Source organism: Dreissena polymorpha, chromosome 1 (genome assembly GCF_020536995.1).
Source record: "Dreissena polymorpha isolate Duluth1 chromosome 1, UMN_Dpol_1.0, whole genome shotgun sequence".
Classification (NCBI taxonomy): Eukaryota; Metazoa; Mollusca; class Bivalvia; order Myida; family Dreissenidae; genus Dreissena; species Dreissena polymorpha.
In genome coordinates this window covers 185,761,743-185,779,112 of record NC_068355.1, presented here as the reverse complement: position 1 = coordinate 185,779,112, position 17,370 = coordinate 185,761,743, and the positions used below count along the sequence as shown (strand labels likewise).

The 17,370-nt window shown below is 34.6% G+C and overlaps 1 protein-coding gene across 1 annotated transcript in view; it reads right to left on the bottom strand.

Annotated features, from left to right (window-relative positions):
• Positions 1-1,500: 1,500 nt before the first annotated feature.
• LOC127864234 (uncharacterized) overlaps positions 1,501-17,370 on the bottom strand; it is a 210,584-nt gene continuing 194,714 nt past the window's right edge. The window contains exons 11-17 of the mRNA XM_052403926.1: positions 14,516-14,773; positions 13,967-14,036; positions 13,565-13,628; positions 8,295-8,440; positions 5,749-5,972; positions 5,551-5,616; positions 1,501-5,022 (exon numbers count right to left, since the gene is read on the bottom strand). The gene's annotated coding sequence lies outside the window, so the exon portion shown is untranslated. The remainder of the gene's footprint in view (positions 5,023-5,550; positions 5,617-5,748; positions 5,973-8,294; positions 8,441-13,564; positions 13,629-13,966; positions 14,037-14,515; positions 14,774-17,370) is intronic.

Genomic DNA, 17,370 nt, shown 5'->3' with positions numbered 1-17,370 from the left:
ATGTATATGCAACTGGTCGGCGTTGGAACAGGCACATTACGTGAAAAAAACACGTAAATTTATATTTGAGGATACATGTATTAACTGACTAGTGCCTAGAAGACAGTAGAAAGCGATGATGCCGCAGTCAAAACATATCCATACATGTAGAAACAAATCCTATTACAAATGCTCGTTCACGTTTTGACATGTTCTCGTCTTCAGGCACACGTTATTCGGTTTTCCAAGGATATGTTCACATTGGCACTGCAATCGACGTTTCCGCGAAGGTCCTGTCAAATCTCCTCTGCGCATCAAGCTGTTCCAAAATAGAGAACTGCATGTTTCTTATTTATACTTACTATTTATATTTACTATGCCAAATAAGTTGTTTGGCTTTGAGACGCAGTTTTTCCCCATATTCAAATAAAACTATATCATCCGCGTCATGCGAAAATCGGTCTTATGACATATGCGGCCAGAGTAGCTCAAGCCAAGCCTGCGCACTTTCCCATCAATGGCTACGCTTTCCGCTTTAAAAAAGGCACGCAAGGTTTGGTAATAACCGAGTAGTTTATTCAGTATTCATATTCTTACAAGACTGTGCGATTGCGCAGGCCTGGCTGAAGCTACGTTGGGATCATATTGCATAAGATCAATTTTTGCATGACCCGTATACAAATCTTGTAAATAGAACATCTAAGCACAATACTTGCCGATAGAAAAGTGAATTCACCTTGTGTTGTTTATAGCAAACTGGCAAATGTCCGTAGACTATTTTGACTTGCATACGTCACACATGTGTGGTTAGATAATTAAACGATTTTCCTTCTACATGTATCATGGGCACTCTACTATTAGGTAGTTCTGTCTCACAATACAAGACAAAGGGCATTTACCGATAGGTTTTCATCAATTTCTTTCCCTAAAATTTGTGTTATTTGATACATTGAAAACAATACTGTGTTATCAACAGAGAGTAGTCTGCATTTGCTAAGTTTGCTTTGACCAAAAGCATGTAGATATTCTGACGACATGACTTCGTCAGCATCAAATTGAATCACAGCAGTTATCAAATTTAAGGCTTTACCAGCATGATTTTGTAAAATTATCATGTGTGACGACGTCTCAATAACGCCTTTGTCACCATGAGGAAACGTGTGCATACGTATGAGTGATGTCTCATTGAACGATTTCCTTATAAACGTTACATCAAGTATTGACTGAATGCAAAGACGATGGTGTGCTCAAGTCTTAATCCCGTCATTGTTACCATTTTCACCAAAGAGACCCCTGCAACCTTAATACTTTACCTGAGGAATCCAAAATCAAACGATACTAAACCTCCAAGAACGCCAATCACAATGTGAAATTTAAAAGCTCTTAACGGAATAGTTCTTAAGATATTGACTGGTAACCAATGTCGACCAAAGTATGACGGTGAACTAATAGACGGAGAGGCCAAAATCAATATGTGTGCCATAGTTTCAATAGGGGAGCCAATATAGTACTAATACAACGGTTCATAGTATTTTTATTTGAACTCACAACACTTTTTCACAGTACAATACTTTTCCCATTTAAATGAGATAACTTGTAGTTATCTACTTTAAATAGTGTGTAGGAACAGACTTGGATCAGCAAAAACACATCACTAACATAAACGTGTATATCTCTTTAAGTCACATAAACTATATTATTTCTACAACAAATTCAATGTTTAAGCAATAACTTGTACACTAAATAAATGCAACATTTTGCACATAGAGACCCTCATAACCATACCATTTCTTAAAAATAATTCAGATCCATATTATTTTAAAAAGATAGTTCATGCATATCGCATGCATGACATATCTTGCGTGGAGTTCTGTCTAACATTGTTTAACAGCAATCTTTTCCCCAGCTACTCTGCAGTTAAATGTTTACTGCCATCTTTCAAGATGTCAACATTAAGTTTCTAACCTTCAAGCAAACAATGTTTTCCCTACCGCACATTCAAAGAAATATTCACGAATAAAGTCATGGGAAGTGCCCATATAAAAAATCAATAAATAGTGCTGATTTATTAGCACTAAATATTATGTATGAAACTTAAATTAACAGATAACCTGGTTATAGTTAACCCTTTGCATGCTGGGAAATTTGTCGTCTGCTAAAATGTCGTCTGCTGAATTTCTAAAATTAGCATTTTCTTCGATTTTTTTCAAAGAATACTATCAGAATAGCAAACAGTTTGGATCCTGATGAGACGCCACGTTCTGTGGCGTCTCATCTGGATCCAAACTGTTTGCAAAGGCCTTCAAAATTAGGTTCCCGCACTGAAAGGGTTAAGATAAATATTTTAACATTCTTAAAGTACTATTTGCAGTAATTTAAGGACTGTGAAGAAATAAGTAAGACATTGGCACACACAAATATGCAATACATAAGAGTCTTTAATCAATATGACGTACACAAGCAATTTAAAAAAGGCATCTAAGCAGTGTATATACACCCTATATTTACTAATGCACAATGCTTATTTGGAATGGATGAAAATATTAACACATTATTGTAAAAATCGCATCTTAAAGTTAAAGTATTAATTAAGTTCAATACTAATATGATTGTATGGTAACAATTGTTTGTTATGCATTCAAAGTAACGCAAAATGTAATTTTATTTTTGTATGTAATCAAAATGATTTATTTGAAACATTTCATACAATTTTACAAACATCAAGCTATTTTCAACTGTTAAGCAACAGAACAATCATGTTTCATGCATTCAATTTAAGTTCAATATAAACAATCACATGTTTAAGGAAATACGGTCTAATGGTCGAGTGGAACAAACTGTTACACAAATAGTAAACAGCCGCTATCATCAGCCATAAGTAAATTCTTATCATGTATAATATAAATACAAGTACAATATGATTGCTACAATTTTCACATGTCTTAAAAAGACATTTTGAGCAGAACATTTCCTTTATCATCGCAAGTGCAAAACTGTAAGCATTGTATGGACAACTAAATTTTATGATTTCAAATAAATGACATTATATTTTTATTACACATGTTTTGTAACACTGAGTATCATATTGTACCATAGCTATTCATTCATAAAACAGACGTATATTAGTTTAGTAAGTATTCCACAACATCCCAATACAAACTGATGGCTGAGAATTAAGAGTGTCATATTTTTAATAACTGTATGAATGTACTTGTTATGTTGAGAGATGAACAAATGAATGTACTTGTTATGTTGAGAGATAAACAAAAGCATTATCTAACAACGGATATAACTTTGTTTTTCAAGCAACAACATCCCTATATTTATGTACAAAGAGAGACAATTCAATTATTGACAAGTGTTAGCATGTTAAATCACTCTCGCTTGATTTGCAATTGACTGATTTCCAAGTAGAATATATTAATTTTTCTTAAGATAATGCAAAAAAAAGTTAAACCAATCTTTCAATAGTTGACTTTATCTAATGAAAAGCAGTACATATACTAGTAACAAGATGTTCCTATTGCCTAAAGCATAATTTATTAGCCTCTTCAGAATGTGTTGTTCTGTATCATTAAGAAAGTTTTAAATGAGCATTCCCACAAGCAAAGTTTGTTTTTATTATCTGGCATCTAAAAGATGTACAGGATGACAATTGTTTGTACAAATACATGTTAACAGCAAAAATCAAAATGGCAACAATAAACGCATGATTTTCATTAACAATACGATCATTTCGCAATCGCTCTATATACAAATGACAAATGAAGTGACCGATATACACATTGATCAAGAATTCTTGGTCAGGTTAATCTGGTCGTCTAAATGTCTATACACAAACATATAAGGCAAAATTAACTTTACAAAAACAAAAAATAACTATCATAACTTTAGACATTATTCCCACATCTTATATTTTCGTTTTTAAATGCTTAGTTTTAAAACATATAGATCTAAAGCATTTTAAGCAACAAAAAAGTCATTATTAAATCATGTTCAAGTAAATTAATAAATAACTGGTAGTAAATACCGAATAGACAATTTAAGGAAGATTAAATGATTTTGTCTAAAATTAATCAATATTGTCTTCAAATACTAAGATAATAAACAAGATGCTTGACAAAAACACCTGACACCAATGGGCACACTTAAAGTTATCAAAGCCTTAGCATTAAAATTATCCACCTGTCTAAACAATGTGTTTAACCTACTACCACCTCTATATTACATGTTAAGCCAAAACAAACTGAAGCATGTCTCATTACATGAAAAGAATACACTTTCTTTCAATTTTGTCAAAGTTACCGGCATCATTTAAACAGCTTTGACAAATGTTAAAATGAACACTAATAGACATATATTTAGTAACATTATATTTTCCTTAACATTTCCAAAATAAAATTTCATAATACAGACACAGTAATTGGATAGACTTGCTAATTTTGCTCTTAAAATAATATTGTTCATTATTGCTTTTATCAAGTAATCTTAATCTTATTATACTGAGTATTTAAATACAGTTCATAAAAGCCTTTTACATAAAATGACTATCAGCATCATATTTCCAATAAAACATGAACTATTGTTTTCTTTGAACACAACTTGGATGGTCACATAAAAACATGGCTGGCCACAAGACTGTCTGGATTTTCACTTTTTGTTGTGATTTGTCATTATGCGACTTCTGTCTGCATCAATGCATCAATTTTCCACCTGTCCCAATTTCAAAGATGAGACCTTCAATTGTACATGTTCACACCGGACACGGGGTATGTAGATACCTTCAATTGTACATGTTCACACCAGACATGGGGTATGTAGATACCTTCAATTGTACATGTTCACACCGGACATGGGGTACGTAGAGATCTTCAGTTGTACATGTTCACACCAGACATGGGGTATGTACAGACCTTTAATTGTACATGTTCACACCAGACATGTGGTATGTAGAGACCTTCAATTGTACATGTTTACACCAGACATGGGGTATCTAGACATTCAAGTGTACATGTTCACACCAGACATGGGGTATGCAGAGACCTTCAATTGTACATGTTCACACCAGACATGGGGTATGTAGAGATATTTAATTGCACATGTTCACACCAGACATGGGGTATGTAGAGATCTTCAATTGTACATGTTCACACCAGACATGGGGTATGAAGAGACCTTCAATTGTACATGTTCACACCTGACATGGGGTATGTAGAGACATTCAATTGTACATGTTCACACCAGACATGGAGTATGCAGAGACCTTCAATTGTACATGTTCACACCAGACATGGGGTATGTAGAGATGTTCAATGGTACATGTTAACACCAGACATGGGGTATGCAGAGACCTTCAATTGTACATGTTCACACCAGACATGGGGTATGTAGAGACCTTCAATTGTACATGTTCACACCTGACATGGAGTATGCAGAGACCTTCAATTGTACATGTTCACACCAGACATGGGGTATGTAGAGATGTTCAATGGTACATGTTAACACCAGACATGGGGTATGCAGAGACCTTCAATTGTACCTGTTCACACCAGACACGGAGTATGCAGAGACCTTCAATTGTACATGTTCACACCAGACATGTGGTATGTAGAGACCTTCAATTGTACATGTTCACACCTGACATGGGGTATGCAGAGACCTTCAATTGTACATGTTCACACCAGACATGGAGTATGTAGAGACATTCAATTGTACATGTTCACACCAGACATTGGGTATGCAGAGACCTTCAATTGTACATGTTCACACCAGACATGGAGTATGTAGAGACATTCAATTGTACATGTTCACATCAGACATGGGGTATGTAGAGACCTTCAATTGTACATGTTCACACCAGACATGGAGTATGTGGAGACTAGCACATCTTAAACAGCATTTATATCTCTGAGCTTCTTTGGTATGACTGGGTTAATATGATAACTGTAGCAACAGGCTGTCCTTCCGATTTGCCGGGTTGATTTCGTCAATGTCTGAAAAAAAGAAAGATTCATAACAGTAAATGTCAGTTTTTCATTTTATGCGTGTTACCCATGATAAACAAGTACAATAATAGCACTTTTATACATTGAGTTACATTAAAAGTTAATTATAACCACTTTACTACCAACTAACTTTAAGTCTCTCCATCAATCAGGAAATATGGGATGATATTCCATAAACATACATTTTTCCATTGGAAAAATATTTCCTTATCATTTACAACAATTAAGAAAGGGCCAGCTAGCCAATAGAAAATAAAACATGTTGAAAAGAGTTTTTCTGAGATGTCTGCTGTGAAGTAGGCAAAAAGTCACCGATGCAACCACATTTTACTTTTGACTGAAAACTTTACTACTATGAAAGAACAAGAGCACCGCATAACAGGTGCCACGCTCGGCTGCGAAAGCTTGTCAGAAATTATTATTTTTTGTTTAGAGATCACAGTGACCTTGACCTTTGACCTAGTGACCCAACAAGAGATGTGTTCGTCAGAAACAATGCCCCCTACTGCGCCGCTTTGAAATAAAATATATATTTATCATTTGGCAGGAATAGAAATCATCTCCCTTGAAAGCTTATTACTTCCCTTGGATTTTGTCCAATCCAACCGGGGGGGGGGGGGGGGGGGGGGGGGTCTGTAGACAGTCAAAAATGATCAAATCAGACAACACTGACAACCTAGGCCTGTGGTTTATCAAAGAAATCATAGCCAGAGTTCATCATGTATCTATGGACATAAGTCCACTGGTATTTAATGAAAACTAGCATTTAAAAATAAGAACAGGTAAGAAATGATAACTATATCATTTAAAACAAGAGATGCGTTCGTCAGATCATGTATCTATGGACATAAGTCCACAGGAATGTAATAAACATGAAAGAAATGATAATTATATAATTAAAAAAAAAAACATTGACCAATCAATCATTTGAGTTATAAATAAACAAAATAATTAATCTGTACAGTAACTGTGAAAAGAACTTCCATTCTTGGTAAGGAAATATATAATATGACATTTATAATTAAATAAATTACTTCCCTTGAAAATAATTGTCTCTAACAAATCTCTATTTTGAGTAGCAAATAATTAAAAGCCACTACCGTGACTGTAGATTCACCACTCAAAATGTGCAGCTCCATGAGATACACATGCATGCCAAATATATCAAGTTGCTATGTTATATATTCAATAGGTATCTCCCTTTAAAGCTTATTACTTCCCTTGGATTTGTATTTTTTACCGTAGACCGTAAAGGATGACCTTGACCTTTTACCATGATGTGTTTGTCAGAAACAAAATGCCACCTTCTGCACCACTTTGATTTATTTAACAAAAATATATACGTTGGCAGGTCAGATAACTATGTCCATTTAAAGCTTATTACTTCCCTTGGATTTGTTTTTTGACCCTAGACCTTGAAGGATGATGTTCACCTTGAAATTTTACCACTCAAAATGTGCAGCTTTATGCGATACACATGCATACCAAATATCAAGTTTCTATCTTCAATATTTAAAAAGTTAAGGCCAATGTTAAGGTTTTAGCACGACGCCTACGCCGGACGGCCGACGAAGAGCTGGCTATGACAATAGCTCGGGTTTTCTCCGAAAACAGCCGAGCTAAAAATTAACCAAAACTAGAGCTTCGTCACAGACGTGACTTATACTCTACATGCCGCATTGACACTGAATATTTTGCATGTTGCCTTCACAAAAAAACAGCGGACACCATCCTTAATGTTTAAAATGCACTAAGTGACCCCGTGACCTAGTTTTTAACCCGGCAAGGCCCATGTTTGAACTTTACCTACACATCATCTAGATACACATTCTAACCAAGTTTGGTGAAGCTCTGATGAAAACTACTTGAATAAGAGAGCGGACACCATACTTAATGTTTAAAACGCACTAAGTGATCCAGTGACCTAGTTTTTGACCCGGCATGATCCATATTCGAACTTGATCTAGAAATCATCTAGATACAACATCTGACCAAGTTTGGTGAAAATCGGATGAAAACAACTTGAATTAGAGAGTGGACACTTAATACGAACCGACCGACTGACAAGCTCACTCCTATATACACCCCTAAACTTCATTTTAAGGGGAATAAACAAGAAGGAAAGTTCACATGATTGTAAATATGTCTGATTTTATCACACAAGAAGCAATACTTTTCTAGGTCACACATGACAAAAAAAAACACAGCTGGATTGAAAGATGTATGGACACAAAAGGGTAAATCTACATGCACCCACCAATCTCTGAAAGTGAGGCCATGAAAAAGCATGCACATGACACGAAAACTCACCCAAGGTTCGCTCTGCATGATTTTCATAGACTAAGGGTTGTGAAGCATGGGGATCTCAGAATCTGGAGACGATGACTGCCGCTGGTTCACTTGCTGTGACTGCAAATGCTCCTGGGACATACTCATTGCTCTGCTTCCCAGGTTTTCTGGAATAAAAGTAAATCGTGCGTCAAAAAAATTAAAGACAATACTAGCGTTTTCAAGGACAAACATAACTAATTTAAACCCGACAAAACACTTGTCAGTGTTTCGATCTTTCATATCGACAATGCCATGTCAAAATATTTAACTAGAGCGACGATGTTCTAGTGATGTAAAGCGATTTAAAAATGTGAAGGCAATTAAGCTAAAATAATTAGAGAGGAAACACAAGTTCATTTTGGTTTATCACCAAACTTTTTTTTAAAGAATGTTAATAAAAACAAGAGCTCCACGGTCTGTGACAAATACCTCCCAAAACAGAGCCTTGACACCCACCACTCAATCCTTTGATGACATATCGAATGAATACCAATTTAACACCTAATGTCACAGTGACCTTGACCTTTGAACAAGTGACCCAAATTTCAATAGACGCCCTCTACTGTCTAAGACCGATGCACATGTTCAGTATCAAGCCAATTGGTCAATTTTTTTACAAGTTATTAATCGGACATGATTTTCGCATTTATTGCAACAGTGACCTTGACCATTAACCTAGTGACCCCAATTTCAATAGGGGTCATCTACCGTCCATGGCCAATGCACATGTGAAGTATCAAGCCAATAGGTCAATTTGTTGACGAGTTATTGATCAGAAAGGATTTTCACACGTATTGTGACTGTGACCTTTGACCTAGCGACCCCATTTTCAATAGAGGCCATCTACTGTCCAAGGCAAATGCATATATGAAGTATGAAGCCAATAGATCAATTTGTTGATGAGTTAGTTATAGGAAATCAACTGGTCTACCAACACACCCAACAACAGACTGGCAAACATCCTGCAAAATAATATACCCCCTCTTCTTTGAATTGGGGCATAAAATACACATGGCGGGTTAACAAGAAATGGTTTAAATATACTTGTTCTAGAAAAAGTGTTTTACATATATGAAGATTTACCAAATGCAACACTTTTTTTTGTTTCAGTACAATAACAAAAACTAACGTGAGAACAGTTTAAAAGTAATTTACTTGTGTTTTATTTTGAAATAACTTCAATTTACGGGGCTTACATTTACGCACTGTTATTTTTTAAAGTAAAAATTAACCTTGAATACATTGATATAGTGACTCATCTGAGAATACGCCAAAGACAAGTGCAAGTATGACAGCTTGTTTATTGCAAAAGACATGTGCACAGGTCGGTACTGGATTAGTCTCTTTATAGGCAGGGCTCTATTTCTAATAGGGGTCTGATGCAAAGTCAGATACACACTTTTTTTAATTGCATCCTTACAAACCAACAAAAAGTATGGTGGAAAAAACGTGTCAGAATGAGTGCACTGTTGTATATTAATTTAATATTTTAAATTGATTTATGACAAACACAATGTCCTATTAATATTCGACACACATTTGCATTTTTTAGAAAAACAAGAGCTTGTCATAACAGTGCCAAATCCCTGCCGACATGTGTTTGCATGTATGACAACATTTGTTTTAGAGAGAAGAATAATATTTGTAAAACATGGCACCTGTGCCATCCATTTATATTTCAAGGATCAATTAGTTATATAGTGTTTGAGATATGCTGTACAGAATAAAATATAAGGAAATAAAAGAAAGTGAGGTAATTAAAGAAGAGGACTATAAACAGTTACTGTTCTTGTCACTGTATTTTTCCATAAACTCATCTATTTATTTAACAGTGAATTCTTCGTTGTTGAAATTAAAATATTATTGTAATATAAGATAAAGGGAGATATTAAAAATTGAAAAGTTAAAATATGTACTATAAAATTTAATTAAATATAATTAAAAAATATAAATAAATAAAATATAATATAAAAAAATAATTAAAAAAATAAAGGAATATAATTAAAAAACTACGGCCAAAAGAGTTATGGTTCATGTTCACTGCACTTCTCCTACTTGCCATCTGTTTATATTTCTAGTTTCAAGTAAATCCCTTCAGTATATTTAGAGTTATGCTCCGGACAAAATTTACTTTTAAATAAAATAAAGGGAGGTAATTCAAAAACTAAGGTAGATAGAGTTATGGTTCTTAGTAAGTGCACTTCTCCTACTTGCCATCTGTTTACTTTTTTAAGTTTCAAGTTAATCCCTTTATAGATTCAGAGTTATGCTCCGGACAAAAATGTACTTTGAAATTAAATACAGGGGGATAATTCCATAACTAAGGTAGATAGAGTTATGGTTCTTAGTCACTGCACTTCTGTTACTTGCCATCTGTTTATATTTCAAGTTTCACGTTAATCCCTTCAGTAAATTAAGAGTTATGCTCCAGACAAAAATTTACTTTGAAATTAAATAAAGGAAGATAATTCAAAATCTAAGGTAGATATAGTTCTGGTTCTTAGTCACTGCACTTTCCCTACTTGCCATCTGTTTATATTTCAAGTTTCAAGTAAATCCCTTCAGTAGATTTAGAGTTATGCTCCGGTCAAAAATTTACTTTAAAATTATATAAAAGGGGAGATAATTCAAAAACCTAGATAGACAGAGTTATGGTTCTTGGTCACTGCAATTCTCCTAGTTGCCATCGGTTTATTTTCTAAGTTTAAAGTAAATCCATCGAATAGATTTGGAGTTATGCTCTGGACAAAGTTTCCGACGGAAGGACGGACGCACAGACACACAGACGGACGGACAGACAGACGGACGGAGACTAGTACTATATCCCCTCCTATTTTTTTTCAGCGGGAATAAAAAATAATTTACTGGCTGACTGATGTTGAACACAAATATTGTTATAATTGTTCTCATATTTTTACTTCAGTGAATAATATTAAATCTATATTTAAACTACATACATATATATTCTTACCTAACTAAATCATATAATAATTAGGTTTAAAATAAACCCATACATACCAGATAAGGTAATCCGCTGGAAACTCTCGTATTGTGTATTGGCCTCCACTGCTGAAGTGAGGACACTCATTTCGTCATTGCAGTCTCGGATGTCCTATTGTGAAGTCATCTTCTTTATTGAAAATGATAAACACTATTTAAGGGAAATGATTAAAGATAGTCCTCTTGTGTTTTTTTTTGTGTAGAAATTCCGTTTACTGTGAGTGATTGAGCAATTATATTTAAATGAAAATGTTAATACAGATAGATGGTTCGGTTGATGCCCTGTTTTATAGTCATTTTGACAAATACAAACATGTAAAAATACAAATTTAAAGGTAAATGTTAATAGATTTACTTAGTGATGCCCTGTTCTGCAGTCATTTTGTTCACAAATACAGATGGAACAATATAAAATAGCTTGATCATCAAGTTTTCAATATCATTTTTCAAACATTATTAAAACCACATCAACACAGTTTATGGAATAACCTAAAGTAATAAATATACAAAATTAAAAATGGAAAATCATAAAAGCTGCCTTCTTTTAGGTTCTAAACTGAGATTATTGATATTATTATGTATCAAAAGCAGAAAAAGCAATTTACAATAACATACTGCAAAATATTGGTATACACTGTGTAGTTATATGTAGCCACTTTTAAATGTGCTTTAGTTATGTCATTAAGGTCAGTCAAAGTACTCATAAAATTTAAAATCTTAAACATTCTTACTGCAGTGACTATCTAAGCCCATGTGACCTTGAACCTGACCATTAGGTGAGTCCAAGGGCAAGGTCACAGTCCCGTTGGAGGTTTTCATCGTAAGGCACTGGGTGGTTTTGGTCGACCCTCAACCTGGTAAGTAAAAGAATGGCAGAGTGATTAAATCAAACAATAAATCAAAGCATGGTCAATATATTGCTAGGCCGTTACTCCTCCCATTGGCCATTCCGTAATACATGGTGTAATGTAAACAAACACTCCTTATTAAATTAACATTCTTATTATCTAAATAAATTTATATTCATAAACACAATATTTATTGATTTCCGTTGATGTATTTTGCTCAACTTAAGTTTTTGTCATTGTATTTGTATAATATTATTGTTCAAACTTGATTCTCATTCATTCAATAAATCCACCATTTCACATTACGTTCATTGGTATATATTTTACTTTAACGGTCGTCACTTGTCAGTGACGTCATGCCCAAAAAAGTATAAATAGCGGATTCGAAAGTAAACAAGTTTCAGTTTGGAATACAGATTTAAACGAAAAACATCTGGTTAAGATTATTTAAACAAGAAAAAGATTATGATACAGAATAAGATGCAGGTACGAATATTATATTATTGATTGTATATGATATTTTTTGGATATATGCTTTGTTGTAATGAAAATAATAATGAAACTGAAATTGAAAGTAAAATTAGAAATTTTGAATGAACCCTTTGTTTTATTTTGTTATACGGCATAACAATATAAATATGCTTAAATACGTTTGGAAACGAATTTTTTATAATGACTAAAAATTATAAAGAAATTCATTCTTTAATTTGTGCATGAATACTCGTATTAGCTACCTTTCATATGCGTCAGTGTTGTTCATGTATTGTTTCATATACAATTAAGATCATACACAGGAATCAGCAAATATCTTCTTTAACTCCATTTGTTTTATTAAAACAATCCATGCTGAGTGGACTTTGCAACAAACCATGGCAAATAGGTAGATCAAACGTGGCAGACAAATTACTTGACTGCTGCTGTTATTGCTGCTTTGGCGACGTGGCTTGGTCGTAAGGATACTGCTAAACACTGACCAAGATCCGTCAAAAAACAAATATATTCTGGAGTATTGGTCATTTTCAAAATGAGTGTTTCTTCATCGAACACTATTGATTACAAGTTATGCAAATGCTTTACTCTTTTTTTTATACAAAAATATTCACACAACTTTACACAACTGTGGGCACAATGTTAGTTATTAACCCTGAATAGAATATAAGTTACACAGCCTCTGAATTCCCATGTGTGGTGAGATACAGTGTTATTTAATTTGATCTTGTGCAAAAGTGACTTGACCAATGATAATTTAAGGCTTTGTCACAAGATGACCATCTACCAATCAAAGCAAGACTTCATGGCGATCAAACAACTGAAGTATCAATTTAATCCTGTGAGAAATGTAGATGTTGTTTGATAAAATCTTTTTACATTATATGCAGACAAAACGCTCATTTTACTGACCAACTACATGTAACGGTGGATGATTTCATCGCTAGGCAGTGAACGTTGCGGGGTGACCCTTGACCTGGTTAGGAAAAGAAAGGCAAAGTGATAAAAATCAAACAATAAATTAAAGCAAAGTAAAAAATATTGATATGCTTAAATATGTTTTGAAACTAATGTTTGCGAATAAATTAAATTATCAAGAAATTCATACTTTAGTTTGTGCATGAATACTTGTATTAGCTGTCATGCATATGCATCAGTGTTGTTGATGACAGTGCATTATAAAAGTACGATCTTACACGAGAATCAGTAATTATGCTCTATAACTCCATTAGGTTTTATTAAAACAATCCATATTGTGACAACGTTGCTGAAAACTGCTACAACTAGGTAGCTCAAACGTGTAAGACAGCTTACTAGACTGCTACTGTTGTTTTTGCTGCTGCGTTGACGTGGCTATGTACTTCCAAACACTTAACATGATAAGCTAAAAGACATATACTTGGCAATTTGTCAAAATGCAACATAATATTTCACAATGGCTCCTTCATGAACATGATTGATAACAAGGGATGCAAGTGACTATGCTTTCTTTGTTTTTAGACACTACTATTCAAACAACTTTGCGCAACTGTGGACACAATGCTAATTATAACCCAGAATTGCATATAGGTTACAGCGCATCTGTGGGCAAAATGTTATTTAAAACCCTGATTAGAATATAAGTTTCATATCTTCTGATTTCCCATGTATGGTGCGATACTGAAAGTATTATAATACTGGGTAAAAGAGTGACTTGGCCAATGAAACAATGGGGCTTTGCATGCAACAAAATCACCACTTATAACTTACTGTTCAACGGTTTTACACAATTTAAGTTTCAATTTAATTCTTTGAGAAATTTAGATTTGATACAAATCTTCTTATAATATATGCAAAAAATGCCGCTTTGACTAAACAACTTACAGAACATTGACTTCAATATACCCTCTCCATAACGTGGTTTGTGGAGTCTTATTATCATTAATTCACATCAATTGCTGTGAGATTGAGATGTTCAGAAATAAGTAAGGCCATGGGTGCATCATGAACCTGCGTCCAAGGCTGAGGCTATTGCTGGAGACCTGAGTAGTACCAGTTTGACATTCCGCCTGGAATCTCAGTTCACTGAAGGGTCACGTATGGCGCAGTCGCACTAAGCGAGGTTTTCAGGAAGGGTGTCCTCTGAAATCAAATATCAACAAAGTAAATATCTAGTTGCATCAGCAGAAGGTCATTCTTATATTTACTGCAAGGTCCAACCTTGACAAAAAGTCACCATTTGATATTAAATTAGGCACAGTATAAAGAAGTGAAACTCCAGCTGCTGGAGTAGTATTGAATTATTATTATAAACAATTAGTTGGTCCTTTATTTAAGGCAAGTGACCGATTGCCCAAACAGTACAAAACAGCACAATACAAAACAACATAAACACAAATAAGAATAAAGCTGGGTTTTGGAGCGCTCAACCTCACACTTGGCCCAGCAATATTCATAATACATCCAAGTGTATATAAAATTTAACCTCATAGCATTGTAACTCAAATTAAACAATAATAAAAGGGAATTAAAAAGCATTCAATTTAATTACTATTTAATTACTCAATGGTATTGAAGATACCAGAGCAACATAGTTACAACTTTTTGAGGAACAATGGAATGAAACTATGAACAAGTGTCAACTACATTCCTTCTTTATAGAAAAAGATTTAAAACAAGGGCTGTTTGTAAAACATGCATGCCCCCCATATGGGCTGTCAGTTGTAGTGGCAGCCATTGTGATTACGTTTTTTGTCACTGTGACCTTGACCTTTGACCTAGTGACCTGAAAATCAATAGGGGTCGTCTGCCAGTCATGATCAATGTCCCTATAAAGTTTCATAATCTTAGGCGTCAGCATTCTTGAGTTATCATCCGGAAACCATTTTACTGTTTCAAGTCACTGTGACCTTGACCTTTAACCTAGTGACCTGAAAATCTATAGGGGTCATCTGCCAGTCATGATCAATGTACCTATGAAGTTTCATTAACCTAGGCGTAAGCATTCTTGAGTTATCATCCAGAAACCGTTTTACTGTTTCGAGTCACTGTGACCTTGACCTTTGACCTAGTGACCTAAAAATCTATAGGGGTCACCTGCCATAAATGATCAATCCACCTATGAATTTTTATTATCCTAGGCCTATGCGTTCTTGAGTTATCATCTGGAAACCATCTGGTGGACGGACAGACCGACGCCCCCTCTTCTTCGAAGGGGGGCATAACAAATTGATAGTATATGTATATATAATATATATATAATTATTTCCAAACCAGTTTTTGCGCACCGAAAAAACAAAAAACTGGTTGGCTCAAAGAAATTTTGGGACAGCACTAGCCCTGGTAGAAAGACCCCACGACACAAGTACATAATATAATCTGCAAATGTGGACCTAAACTGCATCCAAGAACGAGTCACTGTGACCTTGACCTTTGACCTAGTGACCTCAAAATCAATAGGGGTCATCTGCCAGTCATGATCAATGTACCTATGAAGTTTCATGATCCTAGGCGTAAGCGTTCTTGAGTTATCATCCGGACACCATCTGGTGGGGACGGAGACCCCACGACACCAGTACATAATATAATCTGCAAATGTGGCCCTTAACTGCATCCAAAAACGAGTAACTGTGACCTTGACCTTTGACCTAGTGACCTCAAAATCAATAGGGGTCATCTGCCAGTCATTATCAATGTACCTATGAAGTTTCATGATCCTAGGCGTAAGCCTTCTTGAGTTATCATCCAGAAACCATCTGGTGGGGACGCAGACCCCAAGGGGACGCAGACCCCACGACACCAGTACATAATATATTCTGAAAATGTGGTCCTAAACTGCATCCAAAAACGAGTCAATGTGACCTTGACCTTTGACCTAGTGACCACAAAATCAATAGTGGTCATCTGCCAGTCATGATCAATGTACCTATGAAGTTTCATGATCCTAGGCGTAAGCCTTCTTGAGTTATCATCCGGAAACCATCTGGTGAATGGACGGACAGACGGACGGACCGACATGTGCAAAACAATATACCCCCTCTTCTTGGAAGGGGGGCATAAAAAGATTTCTTTTATTTTGGGAAGCCTTCAATTGGACAAGGGCTGTTTGTAAAACATGCATGCCCCCCTATATGGGCTGTGAGTTGTAGTGAGAGCTATTGTGTGAAGTCAGGTTTTGTCACTGAGAATTTGACATTTGACCTAGTGACTTTGAAGTAATAATTTTAAAATGTTATTTAGTTTTAATTTCACTATTTTCCTGGGATTTAACTGCTTCAAATATGCATTGTTATGCAACCAATTTTACATAATATTGTTAATCATATACAGACATCTTAACTTCCAAGCCCTTAGCCTTAAACTAACAAATACAGCTTATGTTACATAATAATCCAATATTATCCAAGCAGCCTATCTAATTGTAACCTTTTATCATTAAATTGACATTCTAAAAATGTTAGGCTTAATCATTGGTCTAGCCAACTGTTAAGAAAACCTTGTATAAAAGGCATATGAAAAACACAAGGTAAAACATACATCCCTGAATAAAGTGTGACTTCATTGCCAATTGTTTTCTTCTACAGGTAAGATATTTTACTGTATTTCTGTTGTTGATGTAAAGTAACACTTATACTAATATCTTAAGGGTTAAATGACTACTCTTCTATTTGGCAAATTTATTCTTATGAAAAGTGATTTATGTGCATATTTATTTGTAAATTAACAATTTGAAATATTAC